Genomic DNA, 16,612 nt, shown 5'->3' with positions numbered 1-16,612 from the left:
ATTCCACAAAACCATCCTGCTTTAGAATGCTCTAAGCCAATTGCAATTAAAATTCTAATAGAAATCTCATAGGATAGTGAGTTCAGGAGGTTTTCTAACTAGAATAAACACAGCCACTACTTAGTGACCTTGGATAAGTTACATATACACACAGGTATAACTGGTGGCTATTTTGTCATGAGGCACTTCTATACCTGACTCTCCAAAGCCTACTGTCATAGCTGGGTGTTCTGCTGAGTCCACTACCCTGTGCTGCCTACTAGCAAACGGCAACCTGGCTTTTCAGATAGCATAGTTCAGAGTACCCACACATCTTGCCACCATACATGGGTGCCCCACCTTGCTTGACCTTCTCCTAGGGTCCCTTTAAGGCATTCAGAAACAGGAACATAGTTGTCCAGAGCTAATCATGAAGATGGCTGTATGGCTGTAATTGAAAGCTGTGGCGGGGGACCCTGAGTGGGCTCTCCGAAGTACCCTAGGCTCTGTGCTCAAAGGGCAGAAGGAGCCAGGGAGAAGGGCCAGGCGGGTAAGACACTTTGGCCCTCCTTTTCCTTCTTCACCCTTATTAGTCAAAGAAGTTCTCCAAAATAGCAAACTTTTCTTAAACCAGGACTCTGCATATGGGCCAGGGTACTGAGATATATCCAAAATATCAAGTGTTACCAGGTGCTTAATTTGCAATATGAGGAGAAGCTCCTTGGAATCTCATTTTCATGAGATGAGAATCATGCTGGTATAGGTAAAAATTCCTAAGAGGGAGAGGAGCTGGAGAAGCCCTTCTCACCGCACAGCTGCTGAAGAGATCCCTTTGCCTGAGACAGGCCACAAGCACCTGGATCACTCCCAGGGCTGCAAGCTTATTCACCTCTGACTCACAGGATGACTGTGATTAAACTTCATTATCCATTCAGTCTCCAGGTCTAGAGGTTTCTGCCTTTAGGTAGGCCATAAGCTTCAGCTCCTCTAAAGGGTTTTTGACTAATGTGCACTGTCATTGAATCACAGTAGATTTTCACACATTCATAATTACTCCTCTGAAGCAGCACATATTCACTGTTATCTCCGGATAAGAGGAGCAGAGAGAACAACAATGTCATTTCACTACTTTCTTCTAAGAGATGGATGCAATTTGTGACCTAGTTTTTTAAGTACCCTGAATTCCCTTGAGGCTGAAGAAAAGAACACAGCTTTGAAAGGCTGAAGTAAGGATCAAATGAGAAAATAAAATATGTTGCCATAGACCCCCCAGGACTCTCCCACACTAATGGGGGTGCTGCAGGGAAGTAGGGGGTTGCTTAATCACTGTGCTATGCCTAGTGATACACATAAAAACAGAAAAAAAATGTTGTGCATATAGGAGATAATGATGAATTCTGTTATTATACTGCCTAAATTTGTAATGGAATAGATCATTTTGATTTTCAATCTGCCCTGAGTTCCTTGTTAAGAGATGCCTAATTTATATGTCAGTTTTAAATTATGGATGCCAAGTACAGGGTAATAGCAAAATTGGGTTTTCAGAGGGTGCATATACCCATTTAAGATTTGAGGGGAAAAAGGTTAAATAGCTACTCCTATGTTTAGGCTGAGCCAGGAATAAAACAGACAGGAAAACTGGTGTTCTGATGAGTGATCAAAGAAGCCCACATGATTGCGTCTATACCCATACTCACACCATTCAATATCCCCAATCTACATTTGAGTAACTGATTTTCCAAACATCTAAATGCTACAGGGCATTTCAGTATGGGGTCTATATGCTCTCAGTAACCCCCTCTTCCCCATACATTCCCTCCCAAGCTAAGCTGCTTCTGTCAGTAGAACTGGAAATTTTGCTATGTAACTGGGAATGTAGAAGGAAATTCTGGTTAGAGAAAGAGTGGCAAGGTAAAGATGGAGAGAGACAGAGGGGATGGTACGGAATCTTTTTCTACATTTCTTCTTCCATGAGAATGCATACTTTGACCTCATCATCCCAAATGCTAATATTTGCTGTTTTACAGTCAGGAGATATTACTAGCAGAAAGGAGATACTCTAGCAAGACCTATTCCTATATTTCCGTTTTGCAGGAGGCTGAGAAGGAATTGATTCCAGAAAGATACCACCACTCCTCAGTTATGAAACCCAAGTGAGACCACAGTATCCTGACTTCCAGCCTAGAGCTATCTCTGATTCAGTAAATCTCTTCGCAGCAGCATATACACTGGGAACGGGAACTCTCACAGGTAAGAAAATCCTTCAAGCTCCAAGTAAATGAAATAGAAAATATGCAAGTTCAATAAGTGACAAGATAATGAAGAAACAGTTGTATTCTGTCTATGCTAACATAACTTAGCAGCTTTCCAAAGTGCTGGTGAAACGGCGGCAAGGTTCTGGAATAAACAATGAGTATTTTTACCAGACTAAAATATGTGTGGCCTGAACTAAAAAGCAGCATCCCAACTCCCATAAAAAAGAGGGAATTTCAAACAAGGTGAGTAGGGTCAAAGTGGGGGTGAAATGACAGATTGTGCGGTCAACTACTTATTTCTACTTGAGGATGGCCTTACTACTCCCTCTCCAAAACCAAACCTGTTCAGTGTATCAGTAAAGCTAAATTGATCTGAGTTGCTATGGGAACACAGAAAGGAGTTCCTGGTAATGTAATAATAATTGCTGTCATCTAAAAGGGCAGTAACTTTCTACTTCAATATCCTCCCATATGTCTGCATTAAGCTGACATTAGCAAATGAGTGTCAAAAGTCATTTGCATGCTAATTGCTAAGAGGATAACTTGCAGTGTTGGGTGCTGCTCTGCTGAGCTGATCTGCTAAAGGAAAAGTTTTTCATTGTCTTTCTGGATTCAAATTATTTTTGCGTGGTATGGTTTGGCTGCCTGGGAAAGAATCCAAATGTTACCTCTCATGAGACACACATCTCAGGGCCCATGTAGGTCAGGGTAAGAGCTACACATTTGCATGTGATCAAAGTATAGAGCTTGGTTTCTTAAGCTTGACAAACATTGGAAACTTCATAAGCATCTTTACTTGGTGAAATGTTTGTGTTTTATAGGAGGTAGTAGGGAAATTGAGTGCTCATGATTTCAAGAGTCGAAGAATCAATGGAATCAGAATCACCAACCTGAAAGACGGCCTAAGGGAATCTGCTGGTTGGTCCCTTTCTACTCAAAGTGTGATCCTCTCATCAGCAGCACTGGCATAATCTGGAAGCTTTTCAGTGATGCAGAATCTCAGACCCTGCCCCAGACTTAATATATCAGAATCTACACTTTAGCAAGATCCCTAGGTGATTTGTTTGCACATTGAAGTTTGAGAAGCATTAGTGTGGTCTAACGCTTCTACAAGTAAGATGACTGAAGCCTGGAGAAGAGAAGTGACTTGCTAATGGTCTTGTTGAAGATTAATAATAGCACCAGAACAAAACTCCAGTGTCTCTGAGAGTAAGACTTCTGCCGTTACTCCATGTAGCTTCTCAGAAGCTGTGGTTGGGGCAGGATGTTAGAAGTGGAATCCAAGAATTTCTGACTTTGTCCCTAGTTTTATGCCATCCCAAGCACTGTCCCTTTTCCGATTTCAAATTTGCATATAATGCTGGCCCTGGTAATGTGCTTAGTTTGGCCAATTTCAGTGCTAGTTTTGGGAGTGCCCCATTGTCCTGTGAAAGTAATTGATGATAGAGTTCCATTCCAAATGAAAGAATAGATCTCTAGTCTTTGCCTTTCCTGTCTCCTCTTTCAAGGCCTCCAACATAGGCAATCAATAAGTCTTTGTGAATTACTCCAAAGAGGAATGTTTCTTCCATTTTCCAAAAGCTAGAAGCAAGGTCTTTTTCTGATAATTACAGGAATAAACAAGTGAGAACCAATAGGGAACCCAAAGAGGTATCAGATACTTCCTGCCTCCCCAGGGCTCACAAAGCAAAGCTCTCCCTAGGCTAGGGCAAGCCTGGGTCAGTGTTCCATGTTTCACATATGAATCAGTGTAGACTGTGATTGTTTTTGCCTCTCACTTAATACCCTCTACTCCACCTCACCCAAAAGATAAGAATGTTAGAAAGGGACATACATCCTGCTTCCAGATACAAGAGATGCCTGAGAACACAGTAATTTCCTGTAACTCTTAAAGCCTAGGATGAACTTGGCATGCCTCATTTCTACTATCCTACTTCTCACATAAATTTCTGTGTTGACTGTTCTAGGCCCATTAATCTTCACATTATTTTCTGAACACAATTCATTTAATTCCCAGTTTCTTATTTTTGTTCTAGCCATTTGTTTCTGATATCTACTGCTGCATGACAAATCACCCCCAAAACTTAGTGGCTTAACACAAGAATAGTTTTTATTATCTCTCATGATTTTATGAATTGACTGGGTGTCCAGCTGGACATTTCTTCTCCACATGGAGTCTGCTGGGCTGTAGTTATCTGGTGACGTCACTGTTGGGAACATTTAAGATGGCTCATTCACATGCTTTGGTGGAGATGATGAAGAGCTGGGTTCATCTGGGATGTTGATAGGGCTGAGTCTCTCTCTTTCTCTCTTAACTTGGCCTCTCTAGATGTTCTCTCTAGCAAGGTAGACTTCTTATATGGCAGCTTAGGGCTCCCAAAACCACAAAAGCATAGTTTCCACACCTTATTATGGCTTAAGTCCTGAAGAGGCACCATATTAACTCCACCATTATTGTTGGTTAAAGTGAGTCACAAGAGAAGCCCAGAGACTATCAACCACAGGATTCTCAAAAAGCCTGCAGAGAATTTCCTTCTTTTTGCTAATCATTGTCTCTTATCGGTTTCAAAACCAGGGGGGTTCTTAATCTAGAGGTCTGTAAGTACATTTCAAGAGAGTCTATCAATATCTAAAAATTGTCTTTTTACACATATTTTGAGTCATGATGCATATGTGCACTTTTCTAGGTAAAGGATCCCTAGAATTATTGTGCTAAACAATTCTAAAAATCAGATTCTCAAAGGGTGGGTCTATGATCCAAAGAAGGCTGCAACATTGGAATGAATGAATCATACCTGATTCTACATCCCATCTGCACAATAATTATGTGTTGTTGTGGGTCTTTTGAAGATACATGGTATGTGCTTATAGTGTCTCCCACCAACTAGTTTTGAAATTCTGCTAAGGCAAGAGTCATATGTCTTCTTTATCTCTAGACTCCCTAGTTTTTAGCACTGTCTTTTAAATAATATTAATATATGCTGCATAATACATGTAGACTGATTTCCTATGAAGGGTTTATCTGGGTCTTTGTGTAAGAAGAACGTAGACACAATAACCATGACTGGCATCATTCTTACCATATATTGTCTCACCCCTTTCTGTTTAAAATGCTTTCATGTGTCTTATTTGATACTTATCTAATATGAGTCTATAAGGTCAGTAGAACAGATGTTATCATGATATTATTTTGTGCTAAGGAAACTGAAGTTTGCATAATCTCTCTCAAAGATTTAGAGCTAGTTTGAGAAGGAACTAGGGCTCCAATATTCCTGATTTCCACTGACCCTGGCTGTGTAGCATGAGCCACTGTGATGAGGAGGAGTGAGGACAGTGAGATAGATGTGAAAAACTAGAAGAGCAAAAAGAGTAAGACTTCAAGCTTTAGCATGCATCAGGATTACTTGGAGGGCCTGTTAAGCTACAGATTGTCGGCCCCACCAACAGAGTATCTGACTCACTAGGCGGGGACAGATAATTTGCATTTTCAATAAATTCCTAGGTAATGCTGATGCTGCTGGTCTGGTCTAGGGACCACACTTTGAGAGCCACTGGTCTAATCTATAGTCACACATGATAAGAGAAACTTCCCTGAGCCTTGTGCTTCCATTAATATGCATTCATTGATGATCCGAATATGGTTGTCACTCATTTCTGATCTGTATTTTTTACACTCAAAAGTGAGTAGTTAGAAACTCTCCCTCATCCAAAATGAACACATACCAGCACCCTTACATACCACCCTCTGCTCTGAAATGAAGGAGATCATACTAGTAGTCAGATGCCACAAAAGTCCTCCACTTTTCATTGCCCTTAGAAATCTGCATAGGAGAGTCAAGAGGAAAGGTCCATAAAGGAAAAGTTAATAACATGGATCTTCTAGAATGGGGAAATGAGTGTATGCGTCATCCACTTACCTCTGACAGGGAATAGTTAACTGCATCAGAATTTGAGAATTATGCTCATTGGGTTATTCGGATCTTAATAATAATATAACATAATATATCAAGAGCTAATTTTTTAAAAATACATATTTACATGAAACTATTTTATTACCAGTTTTGCAGAAGTGGGTCCTCTATTTCTTAATAAGCATATTTAGTTGCTCTCTTACAATCCTTCCAGAATCAGGTCTTGCACAATCCCCATCTTTGAATTCAAAAAAATTCCTGAAAGACTTATTGATACTGGTGAACTGATAAACTCTTCATTAATGAAAAGGAGAAATGAAATTGGCCCAGTGACATGGCATTATGGAAACCTTCCTTTTTAGCCTTAAGGTCATCTTGCAGAGCACAGAGCATACTTTGAGGGCAATTACTGTCCCTTGCCCCTTTAAGGGCTCAGACTGTTACAAGATTGTGGAAAGCATTTATCATTTGCATTGGGAAAGGTTAATGTATTCTTCCCAAATATAAGCTCCTGTTTATGCAAAAGCATGTCTCTCCTATTTGCCCTGCCAAAGCTCTGATCCAAGCTTGTATTTGAAAATTGATGGTCTCAGGTAGATATTAAAGGATTTCTAGGGCAGAACACGCTCTTGTTAATGCAATAGGGAGGAGTCTTATGTAGTCAAAATCATCTGGAATTGAAATGATTTTTATCAAATAGAACACTTAGATTCCTGTTAAATGTTCCTGTGTGGTTAGGGAAATGGCAGTTCTTCCAGATAATTATGCAGGCAAGAACTCTTTACTCTTTTACGTAGAGCATCTAGGAGTGGCGAGGACTGCCAGACCTGTATGATTGCTTGTTAACAGAACTGTCAGCCAGGTCAGGACGACTTATGGGCCTTTCCCTACGTAGGTCTACCACTAAGAGTCCAGGAATAGAAAGAAGGAATTTTTATTTTATTTTATTTTATTTTTAAATTTATTTATTATTATTATACTTTAAGTTGTAGGGTACATGTGCATAACGTGCAGGTTTGTTACATATGTATACTTGTGCCATGTTGGTGTGCTGCACCCATCAACTCGTCATTTACATCAGGTATAACTCCCAATGCAATCCCTCCCCCCTCCCCCCTCCCCATGATAGGCCCCTGTGTGTGATGTTCCCCTTCCTGAGTCCAAATGATCTCATTGTTCAGTTCCCACCTATGAGTGAGAACATGCGGTGTTTGGTTTTCTGTTCTTGTGATAGTTTGCTAAGAATGATGGTTTCCAGCTGCATCCATGTCCCTACAAAGGACAGGAATTTTTAAAAAGTCATCCTTTCCAGATGAGAAAACTGAGGCATGGTAAAAAGAGATGGTTTCAAATTGTCACAGTTACAATTTAAGATAGAGCCAGATACCCACAATTTCCATTAGTTGCTTCTGACAACAAAAATTTGAGAATGTGCTCATTTTAGAGCATGCAGTCAAATATACTCACTTAACAAAGTGGAAAACTAAGGTTTCACAGCACCTAAGACATACAGCTAGTTAGAAGCAGAGTCTGGACAAGACATAGGTGTTTCGACTCTGAGTTCTTTGCTTAATCCATGCCTCTCTTTCTCTGGGCTTAAAATATTAGTTATGAGAATGGTGATTTTGTAATCAAACAGATAATTTCATGGTGTGACTTAAAGAAGTGCTGGGTAAATCCTTTGTTCCAAATATCTATCCTAATTAGTTCATTATTGGAGTTTTACTCTTTGGGTCTCAAAGCCTTTTGTTCTCAGTTTTTCTATACCAAACCTCTGGGAGACCTAAGTCTTACCAACTTTCACCTTATATCATCGCTAATCATCAGTAAACAGCAAGACCCAAAAGGAACCACAATGGCACCTCTAAAGGGGCCCAACGACAGTCAAAATGAAAAAGAAAACAAATAGGTAGAGCCAAAACAGACCTCTCACGTTCTGTACTTTTCTTCTCTTTATGTTCTGCTTGGTGCTAAAACCTAAGCCTCTGAAAAGCCTAGACTCCCTCAACAAATAATCTTGACTTCTGTTGGTTTAATCTGCTTATTGTTCTGAGCTGCTTGACCACAGAGCAGGGTTTCTGTGGAGGCTGAATTACGAGTCTCTCTGGGTCAGGCCCAGGAACTTGATAGAATGTGAGATTCCCTGAACAGACCATACTGTAGCTGTCTCTCTGCTCCCACAGATTTACACTTATCCAAACATGTAAACTGCTTTCAATTATTATCAGGGAAATCAAAAAGAAAACGCTTATCACTAAAGGGTAGTATGAGAGGTGGGTATGGAAGAAGGGAAGTCTTTTGCTAAGGGAGTCGGAGAAGGTGTTTATAGACTGACAGCGTATTTCTATTCTGTTCTCTTTTACTACAAATTAACTAAATCATCTTTTCCACAGCTGGATGCCCCTTGGACTCTAGTTAACCTACAGCAAAAGAATCCCACTAAGTTACTGCTCAAAGTGTCACCTCAATTGGCTGTGTGGTGACTCTGCTGGTCATGAGTACTCACACGTTTCTATAGGATGGAATTTTAGGGACATTTTCCCCTTTTTGTTTAAGTCCTCATCTATCCTGAGCATTCAGATGATGGAGTAAGAAACAATGGCAGGTCATAAAACAAGCACGGGAAGGTAGAACCAGATTCAAGTTCAGAGTCTTGGCTCACTTGCTAGGTGACTTACCCATGCATGTCCTTCAACTAAGATATAAGCACTTACTATATTAGAGCCAATGTTCTTAGTACTGTTGCCCAAATCTACCAATAATTGTCTCCTCATGTGTAAAATGGGAATCATTTATCATTTTACCAATACTTTGTAGGACTGTCTGGGGATTAACTGAGACAACATGTGAGTTCCTTATCTACTGTAGGCACACAATAAGTAACAAGTACTATTTTGGTGGTGCATGTTATTCCTTAAAAGTAAAGTTTGAAGGCAGGGTGCAGTGGCTCACGCTTGTAATCCCAGCAGTTTGGGAGGCCAAGGCGGACAGATCACTTGAGGTCAGGAGTTCTAAACCACTCTGGCCAACATGGTGAAACGCTGTCTCTACTAAAAATACAAAAAATTAGCTGGGCGTGGTGGTGGGTGCCTCTAATCCCAGCTGCTTGGAAGGCTGAGGCAGGAGAATCGCTTGAACCCGGGAGGTGGATATTGCAGTGAGCTGAGATCACGCCACTGCACTCCAGCCTGGGTGACAGAGGAAGACTCAGTCCCAAAAAAAAAAAAAAAAAAGTAAAGTGTGAGTGGCTTTTGTGTTTCAGCACTCTTCAAAGGTACCTGAAGTGAATTTGCACCAAAGCAGCAGCTGCATTGCCTCAGTTCTATCTTCACCTTCACAATGTTTCCCTTGGTCAAAACTTCACTGAGTCATCTCCATGTTCCAAGCATTCAGCAAATAATGGCAAGGCAGAGCCACCAGAAACGTACGTCTGATTTTCATGACAAAGGCGGTAATGCTGTATTAGCTAATGGAGACACTTTCTGTATTGCTGTATGGACATATGTAGCAACACAAATTGGAATAATAGGGAACCTGTCCCCTGTTGGCAGAGTCACCCTAAAGGAATGGAGAGATCAGTAATCATCCCAGCTGGTATACTACTGAATTGTTTAAAAATATATCATAATTGATGCCAAGTGAAAGCACTATATACCCTTAAGATATGGCATTATTGAAGAAATAAATTTGAAACCTTCAAAAGCAAACAAAAAAATGGTAAAGTATAAGTTCTGCCTAGATGATGAGCTTGTTAAAAATCAGAGTCAATGTCTCATTCATCTTTGTTTCCCAACCTCTGTCAGAATAACTTGCACATATCAAGCTCTCTATCCATGTTTGTGGAAATAAATGAGTAGTTAGAAATTAATAGATTGGTAATAGATAAATACATAATTTCTCAATTCAAAGAAGTCACTGAGAACCTGGGAAAAAAGTAAATGTGTGTGTGTGTATGTGTGTGTGTGTGTGATGAGGGATAAGGAGACAGTAGGGGAGGCCAGGTGCTGTGGCTCACGCCTGTAATCCCAGCACTTTGGGAGGCTGAGGCAGGCAGATCACAAGGTCAGGAGACCGAGACCATCCTGGCTAACAGGGTGAAACGCCATCTCTACTTAAAAAAAAAAAAAAAATACAAAAACTCAGCCGGGCGTTGTGGCAGGCACTTGTAGTCCCAGCTACTCGGGAGGCTGAGGCAGGAGAATGGTGTGAACCCGGGAGGTGGAGCTTGCAGTGAGCCAAGATCGCGCCGCTGCACTCCAGCCTGGGCAACAGAGCTAGACTTCATCTCAAAAAGAAGAAGAAGAAGAAGAAGAAGAAGAAGAAGAAGACAATAGGGGATACTGTGAAATCTCTATCAAATTCCCTCCCATCCACAAGTTAAACATTTAGTTTACAGAGACAGTAAGTCATTAAATAATTCTTTCTAGGTCACTGCAGACTATTTACTGTTCCATTTTTTTCACATGTGATTAATCTGAATGTGCAAATTAGCGATTTCAATGGGATTTGACTCACTTCCAGAGTCCTTGAGTTCTTGATGACATTTTTTCTTAAAGTGAGGACCCTGCCTCCTTGTTTCCCACCCTCTCACTCTCTGGTTACCTTAAGTAATGAAGCCACATGGGAACACATCAGAGATTCTGATTCGAAATGCATCTGATTCCTTCCTGTTTGGATCAGTTTCTCAGCACTCAGTTGATTTCTGAAAGCACATCAGTTCCAGGATGTGCAAGACCCTGGGACAGAGTATTCTCTCTCACCGTCTGCTAATGAGATAAGTGCCGCAAGTTAACAGGCAGCCACGGGAATAACAACGAGCACTCCAGTATGCATTTCCTCTAATTACCCATGTTTATGTTCTTGCTGATTTGAGAGGGATTTCTGTGATGAGACAAGGCCTCATTCTTTTTCCTCCCTCCCCTAACGCTGGCCTTCTAAGGAATATCTATAAAATTTCCTCCTCTACTGGTAGGATTGTACCACTAATTAAAGCACTGTGGACTAACATGGCCATCTGGATCCCATCTGTTGTTCTTCCAGAGACTGAGAGGGCGGCGTGGAGGGCCAGAGCTGATCACTAGCTGATCAACTAACCTTCGTCTCTGGTACTTTGCATCTTAGTGAGAATGTCAGAGATCAAGAGGCCACAATTGAATGTCACTTATGGGGCAGTAGAAGCACTTCCTCTGTTATATTGGTGTATTTACGTGGACTCAATTATACCAAGTCTTTACAATAGATTTAGTGTCATGTGGATCCTACAGATGGCATAAAAACAATATATGATATGGAGGTTGGCAGAGAGAGAAAGAAAGAGCAAGGAGAGAATCTTCAAGAAGAACAAGATCCATGTGGGCTTATTTCTATACCTCCAATAGCACCCTGTAGGAAGTAACAAGAGTGACCCACCATTAAGACCTATCATATACCAGGTGTTTTTCATAGATTCTTCTAAGCCTTGTGTAACCTAAATGTCAGCCCCTGACTGTCCCTAAGTTCTCCAGCTTTTTGAAGTCGTCTTGTCTTTTAACATTTAAGTAAAAATGGACTTGAATGTCCATCTTAGGTTCATTAGGAAACTTGGGGTCCTTCTCAATATCTCCAAGGGTTCTTAGGGTGCTCATATTCCTTGTAACTTCTCCTGTTTCTGAGTTCCTTCTCCCAAATAATGTATTTGATATTGCCTTGCATTTTATTATGAAAAGTAGCAAACAGATGCAAAAGAAAAGAGTGCAATCCGGTATTTAACTTCAACAAGGGCCAATGTGTGATTAAAATTTTAAATCAATGCCATTTCTTACCATAACTGAATCATTTGAAAGAAAACCTTAGACACATTATTATTCCCAGGAATAATAATACTTCATTCATTAAAAATTCAGTGTGTATGGTGAACAGACTGCAAGGTGATTCTCACTATTCTTATTTTCTGGTGTTTGTACTTTTGTGTAGTTCCCTCCTTATGAGTGTGGGCAGAATGTGTGACTTCTCCCTAACCAATTGTGTGTACATAAGACTGTAATATCCATCCTTCTAGCAGATTCTCTCCCTTGTTGATTGGAAAAATCCAGCTGCCACATTGTGAGTGTCCAGTGAAAAGGGCTATATGGCAAGGAACTGAGGGCGACCTCAGCTGACAGCCAGCAAGAAACCGAGATCCTCAGTCTGTTAGCTTGTAAGGCACTGAATTCTGCCAACAACTGCATGAGCTTGGAAGTGGATCCTTCCTCAGTTAAGCCTCGGACAAGACCCGAGCCCTGTTGGACACTTTAATTACAGCCTTGTAGAGAACCCAGCTAAGGTATGTTCAGACCTGATCCACAGAAACTGTGAGATAATCAATGTGTGTTGTTCTAAGCCTCTAAGTGTGTGGTAATTTGTTACACAGCACTGGTTAGCTAACACAGATACCTAAATGGCTGGTAAAGCTTTATTTCTGGATGTGTCTGTCAGGGTGTTCCTGGAGGAGACTGGCATGCGAGTCAGTGAACTCTGTGGGGAAGAGCTGTCCTCAGTGTGGATGGGCACCATCCAATGTAGTTTCGTTGTATCTAGGGGCCCAGATACAATAAAAGGCAGAGGAAAGGTGAATTCACTCTCTCTCTCCTGAAGCAGGGGTACTTTTATCTCTTGCCCTTGGACATCAGAATCCAGGTTCTCTGGCCTTTGGACTCTGGGACTTGCACCAGCTACCGGCTTCTCAGGCCTTCAGCCTCAGATTGAGAGTTACACCATTAACTTGCCTGGTTTAAAGGCCTTTGTACTTGTACTGAGAAACACCACCAGCTTCCCTGGGCTTTCAACTTGCAGATGACCTATCGAGGGACTTCTCATCCTCCATAATTGCATGAGCCAATTCTCCTAATAAGCTCCCTTTCACATATCTATTTATCTACATACATATATCCTATTGGTTCTTTTTCAGGAACACTGACTAATACAGAATGTATCTCCAAAAGATAGGGACATCAAAAAAAATTAGCACATCTAAAAATAAAATAATTTCTTAACGTCATGAAACATCCAATTGCTCTCCAAATTTTCAGAATTATAAAAGTCCACACGTTGCATTTAATTTTAATGTGTCTTAATTCTCCTTTTGAGATTACCTTTTAAGTAAGGCAGTTTAGCTATCTAGTTTCACTCTAGCCAATCCAAGTTATGTCCAAAAACTTCACCTTCCCACTAACCACATCCATAATAAGCTGCTTCTTAAACAATGAGAGCTCTCACTCTCTAAAAGAAATTCTAAGCATACTTCTTAAAGTAAAAACCTATTATATCTCTACTAAGTTTATAATCATAAAGAATGTGGGTATTTGCATTCCCATTTTACAGATGGGAAAATTAATGTAGGTAACACATATAGAGAAATGATAAATAGCAGTGGTTTCCAAGAATGATGACTATTTCAGTGTGAAATGGAGAGAGTGGTGGTGGCAAAAGATAGAGTTAAGTAAAAACGTGGATGGTGAAGGGCCCATTCCGCCTTGTTAAAAGGTTTGAACGCACCCTATAGACAATGAATCACTAGTGAATCACTGAGCAATTTTAATTATGGAAGCAACATGATCAGATTTATATTTAAGGCAAGAGGATTGGTGGCAATGTAGAAGGCAAGCACAAGTCAGAAAGAGTTAGAAGAAAAGTGAGTAGTCTGAAGAAATTGGCCACATATGAGACGAGGGGGCTGGAATGACTATGCATCTTATTCTTAAACATGTCTCTTAGGTAATTGATTATTGACACCCCACATCCAAAGAATGTGACAATTAACTGAGATGTCAGAGTCAGCCTTTTCAACACTTCTAGAGAGAAATTTTCCAAAGATAACTCTCTTGTACTTCCATGGACTTTTAATAGGTATGTTTATCATAAGATAACCTTCTAAAGAGCTCATGATAGCATATGATCAAACTCCTTATTGTACAGTCAGGAGGAATCAGCCTTGTTGAAGGAAGGGGCTTACCCAAAGTTACAAGTTGGGACAAAATTTTTGCTTCCAATTCACTGCTGTTCTTACTAGAACTGTTTTCTGCAGCATCATAGAAGTTCTGAGAAACAATTAGGCCCACACTACCATCAATAGGCAAATATGTGTGCCTGACCAGACAGACAGAGAGGTATTTTGAAAGACACCAGGAATGAAGCTGGTGAAGAGGCCCAGAGTTTCAATCCTATTCCTACTCAAGATTCATCACCCTCGTCATCTTTACCATAAGGAAGAGGGCATTTAGAAGCACAAATGAGATTGTTAGTGACAAAAAGGTACTTATACACCAGCGAATTTCATCCTCCATTTTGCTGAGGTTCAAAGAGGTACAGTGACTTATCCTTGGTTATGTATGCAACTATTGCAGAGCTGGGTATTGGACTTAGTAGGCCTCCTGAAGCCCAGCACTGTGCCTGCAAGAGCATTCCCAACTCCTGTCTTTCTGCTCAATACGTGGGGAAGAGATGAACAATTTGGGCTACTCAAAATGTGGTGGGCATTTGGGCTCTGGGGAGAGCTTCAGCATCTCTTCTCTCTTTTCATGTTCTCCAACTCCTCAAGCAACATACACACATACCATAAAGATCACTAGCCAGCTATTTTCTGTCTTGAAAAATATTTATGATAAGAGTTTTCTAATTAGGGAAAGCCATAGTTCATACACAAAACACAAATTCCTAGGCTCTTTGCTTTTTCAGAAGATGCATTAATCCATAAGTAAATATACTCTGTTGCCAAGTCACTACCATGCTATATCGCATGGCAAAAGGATGCCAAAAGGTATGAGCTCTTGGTGAATCGCAGCTGTTGACAGCCACGTGCTGGACTTTTACCGGAGGCATTGCTGTAGGTGGTTAAGTTTATGGGCTCTGGTCAGTGATGACAAAGTTCCTGGGTTCAAATCCCAACACCCCCAGTTACTAGTTATGTGACCTTGGACAAGTAAATTAAAATCTCTGTACTTCAGCTACTTTATTTGTAATATCGAAATGATTTTTTTTAATTACGTGTCTTCTGGGCCTATTGCAGAATTAAATAAGATAATCCGTATGAGGCACTGTATGTGAATTTTTGCACGTAGTGAACACTCGAACCAAGAGAGTATATTTCCATTTGAATGTAAGAAATTCACAGAGACAGCTTCTCTATAATAAAGGTAAGAATCAAAACTGAGTTTCTATAAATTACTTTATATTGCCTAGAGAAAGAAGTCATAGCAACAGATTGAATATATTTTAATTTAAAGTAGAAAATTATATAGGAAAAATAGATATATCTTCCAGAGCTCAGTCTCAAAGCCCACATTTTCTTTTGAGTATTTTAATCTCCAAAACATACTTGGTATATGGTGAAATTGCCTCCTTCTGGGTTGAGTAATGTGAGCTATCATTACCATGGTAACAACAAGGCCAATAACTTGAACTCCAGTCATAGTAGCTACAATAAAGTGGAATCAGTTTGGAAATAATTAGAATCCATACTTTTTGAGACTGAAATTCATTGCCTTTAAGACTCAATCAAGATTCCTGGTGGTAGTCTGGAATCAGCTTAAATCAAGATACATCTATCTTCAACAAGAGTATAGGACAAAAATCCAAAATAGGAAAAAAAAAATCAAATCATCTTATCTTTCTGGTGCATTTACTAGTCTGATAAGTCATAAGGAAGTAATAACCCAGAGGTTAGAAACAACGACATAAGCAGAATTCCTTTCATTCCATGGGTAAAATTGAATTTTAGTGAGTTCCAAACCTTTTTTTCATAAAAAGAAGGCAAATAGATCCATTTTTAAGTTGAAAATATTGACCCATTGTGTTTTTCCTTCTATAGTTTTGTCAATTTCAAAATTATAGAATGTAGAAATTATGAGAAATCTTTCAACATGATTTTATGGATTTAACAAAAGTCCAGAGGGATATGTGCGACTACAGTCCTAGTACTTACAAAGGATCCAGGTGAGATTAGAACTCAAGTCATAATTTTCTGTCTTGTCTACTGTATTAGACTATCCTTATGGAGAATCTAATATTTCATGTTATGCTTCAATAAAACTTTTCTATCTAGTAAGGAAGTAGAGATAATTATTAAATCACTTTCCAACTGCCCTACAACATGGGAAAAACAAATAGTGATGAGTGGGTGTTGACAGCATCTCAGAAATGCCTGAAGATGCCTATGATTTGAGAGAGGCTAAAATCCTGTAACTTAACACTCCAAGGCATATTTATATTCTGCAATTATTCTTCTCCACCCTCTAACTTCTGCTGAAAAGGATCCCTTCCGGGTAGCTAATTTTCTCTCATTAACATCCTTCCAAACTTTCTCCCCTCTCCCACTGCATTTTCAAACATCTTGTCAAAGGGAGATTCCAGTTAAGAGAGTCCTGGCTGTTTGAAAGAGGTTGAAGGGTTCACACTCCATTCAGGTGTCTTTGCTCCTCAGCTGCAGGAATGTGGGCTCTTTGGGAGGTAAGA

At 40.1% G+C, this 16,612-nt stretch overlaps 1 long non-coding RNA gene and 1 pseudogene across 1 annotated transcript in view; both read left to right on the top strand.

Moving 5' to 3' along the window:
* The window catches only part of LOC105492938 (uncharacterized), a 117,375-nt gene that overhangs the window by 64,899 nt on the left and 35,864 nt on the right, over positions 1-16,612 (top strand). Inside the window, exon 3 of the long non-coding RNA XR_011610589.1 lies at positions 2,074-2,229. This is a non-coding gene — a long non-coding RNA (uncharacterized lncRNA). The remainder of the gene's footprint in view (positions 1-2,073; positions 2,230-16,612) is intronic.
* Positions 7,817-10,071, top strand: LOC139356470 (cytochrome c oxidase subunit 7B, mitochondrial pseudogene; annotated as a pseudogene).

This window comes from Macaca nemestrina, chromosome 1, assembly GCF_043159975.1.
Source record: "Macaca nemestrina isolate mMacNem1 chromosome 1, mMacNem.hap1, whole genome shotgun sequence".
In the NCBI taxonomy this organism is placed as follows: domain Eukaryota; kingdom Metazoa; phylum Chordata; class Mammalia; order Primates; family Cercopithecidae; genus Macaca; species Macaca nemestrina.
Note: the sequence above shows the minus strand (reverse complement) of the source record. Positions and strands in the feature narration are given on the sequence as shown.